This window comes from Triturus cristatus, chromosome 4_1 (genome assembly GCF_964204655.1).
Source record: "Triturus cristatus chromosome 4_1, aTriCri1.1, whole genome shotgun sequence".
NCBI classification, from domain to species: domain Eukaryota; kingdom Metazoa; phylum Chordata; class Amphibia; order Caudata; family Salamandridae; genus Triturus; species Triturus cristatus.
In genome coordinates, this window is record NC_140585.1 from 131,837,550 (window position 1) to 131,844,687 (window position 7,138).

The window sequence follows — 7,138 nt, forward strand, 5'->3', positions numbered from 1 at the left end:
TAAAAGACTTTTGAGGACTGCCACACTGACACTTCTTTTCAGCAAGGTACGAATGCAATGTATTGTTGGAAGCTCCAATAACTGCGGCGAGGCAGGCAAGGTAAAATATTGCTTTTCACTCTCCTCTGGAGAGCCAGGCAAGTGCCAGACTGAACAGTGGGTTCTCCCTTCAATGACATGGAAGAGATGGCAGTACAGCTGTGCAGAAATCTTTTGCTCCCTTAGCCCTTTCCCTGCTAGGCCTTTTACCCCCCTGTGCTAAGCCTTTTTTTGGCTATTTGGGGTAGTTTGCGCTTAGGCCCTGTAACTTTTTGACCACATAAGGTATCCACGCCAAATTTGTGTCCTTTTCTTCCAACATCATGGGGATTCTAAAGGTACCCAGGGTTTGTGGATTCCCCAGGAGGGGACCTAGAAATTAGCCAAAATACAGCAAAACATTTTTTGGGGAAAATGGGAACAAAATGTGCTGCAAATTAAAGCGTCTGTTTTTTTCCCTGCACATGGTATCAACAAAGGGCTTGTGGGGCTGAAATCACAATTTTCTCAGCTTTCAGGGACTGACAGACTTTTGTCAGAAAACCAACATTTTTTACACAGTTTTGCCATTTTACTGGAACATAGCCTATTTTTGATGTTTTTTGTGCTTTCAACCTTCTTCCGGTTAATGGTATAAATGGGTATGAAAGCAATAATGTATCTTGGAAAGCTATACATTTTTGAAAGGTAGACAAAGTTCTGAATTCAGCAAGGGGTTGTTTGTGTAGATCCTTCAAGGTTTCTTTATAGAAACTAACAGTTGAAAATAGGAAAATTTGAAAATGAGTTGAAAAAAAAGCTATTTGTGCCAATGTTTACACCTATAACGTCTTCTAATTTTGACAGATGTTTGAATGCAATATACAGTTACATCCGCTGAACCTTTCTGGTTATGGGATATATAGGACTTGTAGGTTCACCAAGAACCCGACGAACCCAGAGCAAATAACTGAGCAGCATCTTGCAATGGTTTTTATTATGTATCGGGTATATAGCAATTAATTTGGGAAAATATATATAGTGAAAAATCGTTATGAAAGACACCTATGTATTTTTGCAATTGGAACAAAATATAAAGTTTTGAAACAGTAGCTATTTGCACATTTCTGAAATTGTGAGCACCCATACTAGCATGAGAATTATAGAACATTTTCAAAGTGACTTCTTCTCTACACATTGTCTTACATTTGGAAGGCAGAAATGCATCGAAAGTCAATAGGTAATAACAGTTGCTCTACAATTCTGTGTTACCTTAAGTCTCCCAATAAAAATGGTACCTTATTTGTGTGGGTAGGCCTAGTGCCTGCAGCAGGAAATGGCTCAAAACGCAACATGGACACACCACATTTTCACAGTGACAACTGACCCTTTTTTTTGCAAAGTGCCAAGCACTAGATTTTGAACCCTACCTCTGCCGGCACCTAGGGAAACCTAGCAAACCTGTACATTTTTGAAAACTAGACACACGGGGGAAGCCAGGATGGGATGACTTGTCTGGCACTCACCAGGTTCTGTTATCCAGAATCCTTTGCAAACCTCAAAATTTGTTTAAAAAAATCCTCAATTTCTGTGGTGGAAAGTTCGGGAATCTGCGTGGATCCACAAAATTCCGCCCACCCCGCATTCCCCAAAGTCTTCAGAGAAAAATGGTACCTCACTTGTGTGGGTAGGCCTAGTGCCCGCGACAGAAAACGGCCCAAAACGCAATGTGAACACACCACATTTTGACAGTGAAAACTGACCCTTTTTTTCCAAAATGCCTAGCTGTAGATTTTGAACCCTAGCTCTGCCGGCACCTAGGTAAACCTAGCAAACCTATAAATTTTTTAAAACCATGCTTTGGTCCCCACCTCCCAAAGCAAAAAAAAAACAGGAAAGTGTGCTCATGACGGAACCATTACGTCATGAGCATAGAAGGGGTTAAAAGGTCTAGTATGTACCAGGATCCACAGCTTGTTCTTTCACTCTTGCATGGCCTGGTATGGACCAGGATGCTTATCTGGAGCCTAGGGAGGTCCAGGATGCAGAGCCCGGGCCTGGGGAGGACAAGCATGTGAGACAGGACTGATATGGACTAGGATGAAGCTGGAACCTTGTGAGGACCAGCATGTGAGCTGGGGCCTGGCCAGGACCAGCATGTGAGCCGAGGAATCAGCGGAGGCCTGGTCAGGACCAGAATGTTAGCCAGGGCTTGGTCAGATCAGGACCAGCATGTTAGCCGGGGCCTGGTCAGGACCAGCAAGTGAGCCGGGGCCTGGTCAGGACCAGCAAGTGAGCCGGGGCCTGGTCAGGACCAGCAAGTGAGCTGGGGCCTGGTCAGGACCAGCAAGTGAGCCGGGGCCTGGCCAGGACCAGAATGTAAGGACCAGCATGTTAGCCAGGGCCAGGTGAGTACTAGAATGTGAGCAGGTGCCTGGCAGGACCTGAGCGTGAGCCAGGGCCTGGGGAGAAACAGGGTGTGAGACGGTTCTGGTGGAGGACCAGGATATGAGCAGGGGCCCGGGAGACCAGGCTGTGATCCGGGGCCTGGCAGGATCTGGACATGTACCGGAGCCTGGGGAGAAACACGGTATGAGACGGGGCCTGGGGAGAAACAGGGTGTGAGCCGGGGCCTGGGGAGGACCAGGATATGACCTGGGGCATGAGAGACCAGGATGTGAGCCTGGGCCTGGGAAAGACCAGTACGTGAGCAGGGGCCTGAGGAGGACCAGGGCGTGAGCGGGGGCCTGGAGAGGGCCAGGGCGTGAGCCGTGGCCTGGTGATGGCCAGGGCGTGAGCCGTGGCCTGGCGATGGCCAGGTCGGGAGCCGGGGCCTGGCGAGGACCAGGGCGTGCGCTGGCGCCTGGCGAGGGCCAGGGCGTGAGTGGGGGCCTGGTGTGGACCAGGGCATGAGAGGGGGCCTGGCAAGGACTAGGGCGTGAGCGGGGACATGGCGAGGGCCAGGGCGTGAGCCTGGGCCTGGCAGGGGCCAGGGCGTGAGCCGGAGTCTGGTGAGGGCCAGGGCGTGACCTGGGGCCTGGCGAGGGCCAGTGCGTGAGCCGGGGCCTGGCAATGGCCAGGACCAGGGTGTGAGCCGGGGCCTGGCGAGGGCCAGGGCGTGAGCCGGGGCCTGGCGAGGGCCAGGGCGTGAGCCGGGGCCTGGAGAGGGCAAGGGTGTGAGCGGGACTTGGGAGAGGGCTAGGGCGTGAGCTGGGGGCCTGGCGAGGACCAAGGTGTGCGCTGGCGCCTGGCGAGGACCAGGGCGTGAGCGGGGGCCTGGCGAGGAACAGGGCGTGAGAGGAGGCCTGGCGAGGGCCAGGGCGTGACCCCAGGCCTGTCGAGAGCCAGTGCGTGAGCCGGGGCCTGGCGAGGGCCAGGGCGTGAGCCGGGGCCTGGCCAGGGCCAGGGTGTGACCCCGGACTTGAAGAGGGCCACGGCGTGAGCCGGGGCCTGGAGAGGGCCAGGGCATGAGCCGGGGCCTGGAGAGGGCCAGGGCATGAGCCGGGGCCTGGAGAGGGCCAGGGCGTGAGCCGGGGCCTGGCGAGGGCCAGGGCGTGAGCCGGGGCCTGGCCAGGGTGTGACCCTGGACTTGGAAGAGGGCCAGGACGTGAGCCGGGGCCTGGAGAGGACCAGGACATGAGCCGGGGCCTGGAGAGGACCAGGGCATGAGCCGGGGCCTGGTGAGGGCCAGGGCGCGAGCCGGGGCCTGGCCAGGGTGTGACCCTGGACTTGAAGAGGGCCAGGGCGTGAGCAGGGGCCTGGAGAGGGCCAGGACATGAGCCGGGGCCTGGAGAGGGCCAGGGCATGAGCTGGGGCCTGGAGAGGGCCAGGGCGTGAGCCGGGGCCTGGCCAGGGTGTGACCCCGGACTTGAAGAGGGCCAGGGCGTAAGCCCGGACTTGAAGAGGGCCAGGGCATGAGCCGGGGCCTGGAGAGGGCCAGGGCATGAGCCGGGGCCTGGCGAGGGCCAGGGCGTGAGCCGGGGCCTGGCCAGGGCCAGGGTGTGACCCCGGACTTGAAGAGGGCCTGGGCGTGAGCCGGGGCCTGGAGAGGGCCAGGGCGTGAGCCGGGCCTGGAGAGGGCCAGGGCATGAGCCGGGCCTGGAGAGGGCCAGGGCATGAGCCGGGGCCTGGAGAGGGCCACGGCATGAGCCGGGGCCTGGAGAGGGCCACGGCATGAGCCGGGGCCTGGAGAGGGCCAGGGCATGAGCCGGGGCCTGGAGAGGGCCAGGGCATAAGCCGGGGCCTGGAGAGAGCCAGGACGTGAGCCGGGGCCTGACGAGGACCAGAGCGTGAGTCAGGGCCTGGCGATGGCTGGGGCCTGGAGAGGACTAGGACACTGAGCCTGATCTCGCACTCTTCGAGGGAGCAGACTAAACAGCCAGTTCGTCCTTCCTTTCAGGACCAGGCCTGGGCCAGAACAGAGATCCATGAACACCAGAGACTGGGGTGCTTGACTTGCACCCCGTGTTTTCATTGCATTTCTTCATGAAACAGATAAAACTGTGTGAAATCTCATCGAGAGAGATTCTCGTCTGACTGGATTCACAATCTGTAGAAAGATGCTGAGAATGAAAGCTCCTGCACATTTGTCACAATGACTGTTTTACCCTTTTCTGCCATGATGCCCTGGGTTGATACCAAATACTTCTGAATAGCAATCCATAAATATTCATGCCTGTACTTTCATTTAATACGTAAATGCAATCTGGAAATTGTAGTCTTGCTTACTTCTCTGAAAACAGTGCTTTATAAAATTAAACTCCATGACTGGAGAAGAAGCGGGCCTTCATCATGAGCCATCTGGGCTCCTATGGTAACTCCGGGTACTTAAAAAAAATCGGATTATGAGCATTTAAAATAAAATATTAGGAGCATCTCTGGGTGGTGAGAGCAGAGGCAGAGGCAGTCCACACACCCAGAGGACAGGCCTCTCCTCCTAGCCCCACAGGGCAGGTTTCACCCCACTCCACCCAGCACAGGACAGGCCTCGCCTCCTAATCCGATAGGGCAGGTTTCAACCCAGCACAAAACAGGTCTCACCTTGACTCTTCACTCCACTGGACGGGCGGCAGGCCTTACCTCCTGTGCCCCTCCCCTCGAGCACAAGAGAACCTCACCTCCTCTGCAACTCCCCCCCCCTACATCCCCCCTCCCCCTCACACGCAAGCCTCACTTCCTCTTAACCCCCACTCCCCAAGCACAATACAGCTCTCACTTCCTCTGCATACCTAAGGACAGGCCTCACGGTCACCTCCTTTTCACCGCTTTTCTACAGGGCAGGACGCACCCCCGGACAGGCCTCACCTCCTCTGCACCCCCTAACAGTTTCTCACAGGAGCTCTCGGTGAAGGATTTATTTTCATTACGGACAGTGGAGCCGAGAGTTTATTGCACCCGTACAGCGCCTCTGACTCCGCCCTGAGCCTCGCTGCGCTATGCACAGGCCCCGAAGAGAGACACTGCTCCCCTGTCCCTGCCCAGATGCGCGGGGTGCAGGACCGTGGCTCGGACGGAGGGCGCTTTTACATCACACTCCAGATACTAGGCGCTACACACGAGGCACGCATCAATCACCCCGATTATGGGACATGTCAGAAATGTCCTGATCCATTTGGCATCTTTCTGCCCCGGTACCTGGTTCCGTTGATGCTGCTGGCCCCTCATTTATCTGTCTCCAAAAATTGCCCTTTAACCCAGACAGTGTCATCTCTTCGTGGAGGCAGACCCCCTGGACCCCTGGAGTATTTCTGACTTCTGGTGATGATCGTGTCTTGTGCAGCGGACACTGTGCCCCATTACAAATGTCTGTACCTCTAGGGGGTATTACACTATGTATATCTCTTCTTGCACATAACTAAATGTTTAATATGAGGCCCCTGACTCCCTCGAGCCTCGTTCACGCTACATAAACCTCCTGAAATAAATACAAATTAAAATCCTTCCCTGGTGAACCGCTGTAGTGCGTCAGGAGGGGCTACTCTGCTTCTCCTTGTGGGAGGATGGTGGACGGTAGTCGGGGTGTAGCAAGCAGGGCCGGTCTGGCCTTTTATTCCACCGGGCATTTCCCCAGTGGGTTGGAGCCCTAGGTAGCTACCCCTGGTACCTCTGCCTCCTCCACCTCCCCCCAGCTCTGGAGGGTAACTGCAGCAGGCAGGGGTGGAGGGGGCTTCAAGAGAGGGAGGGAGGAGGGTAGAGGTAGAGCAGGGGAGAGAGATGATAGAAGCAGAGAGAGGGGGGAGGTAGAGAGGGAGGTGAGAAGGGAAGAAAGAAAGAGAGGGACTAGGGGGACAGATGAAGGGGAGGAGGGTGGATGGATAGAGAGGGAGAGGGAGGATAGAGAGGGAGGGCCGAAGGGGAGGGAGTGATGCATGGTGGAAAGAGAGAGAGACAGGGTGGAGGAGATAGGTGGAGAAAGCGCTCAGAGATGAAGGAGAGAAGGGGAGGGAGACAGATGGATGGAAAGAGAGGTAGGTAGGGAGGGAGGTTTGGAGCGAGGGAGGGGAGAAAGAGAAGAAGGGGAGATGGATGAAAATAGAGAAAGAGGGAGGGGAGGTAGAAAGCGATCAGAGAGGGAGGAGAGAGGGGGAGTGGAGTCGGAGAGACATGGTAGAAAAAGAGAGAGAAGGAGAGGGAGACAGAGGGAAAACAATCAGAGGGTGAGTAGAGAAGGGGAGAGAGATGGACGGATGGAAAGAGGGAGGAGGGGGGCTAGAGAGAAAGCGATCAGAGAGAGTTGGTGGAAAGAGAGGACGAGAAAGAGAGGGAGGAGAAGAGAGGTAGAGAAAAAGCCATCAGAGAGGGACAGGAGAAGGGAAGAGAGATGAATGGATGGAAATAGAGCGAGGGAAGTGGGAGAGGTAGAAAGAAAGTGATCAGAGAGGGAGGAGAGGACAGAGAGAGAGAGAGAGAAAAAGGGAGTGGGAGGTGGTAGAAAGAAAGCGACTGGAGGGGAAGGAGAGAAGGAGAGAGAGAGATGGATGGATGGAAGGATGACATCAGTCTTCGAATCGCAAGTCCTGTTTGGCAGGATTCTCAACATCAATGCAAGAGGACCCCGCACTGCAGCCTCTTTGGATCTGAGAACCGTCGTATTGCCTCGGGTGCGCAACACATCTTCGAC

The 7,138-nt window shown here is 55.4% G+C and overlaps 1 protein-coding gene across 1 annotated transcript in view; it reads right to left on the bottom strand.

Annotated features, from left to right (window-relative positions):
• The window catches only part of LOC146847654 (uncharacterized), a 163,250-nt gene extending 157,805 nt beyond the window's left edge, over positions 1-5,445 (bottom strand). Inside the window, exon 1 of the mRNA XM_085651790.1 lies at positions 5,247-5,445. The gene's annotated coding sequence lies outside the window, so the exon portion shown is untranslated. The remainder of the gene's footprint in view (positions 1-5,246) is intronic.
• Between the last annotated feature and the right edge of the window lie 1,693 nt (positions 5,446-7,138).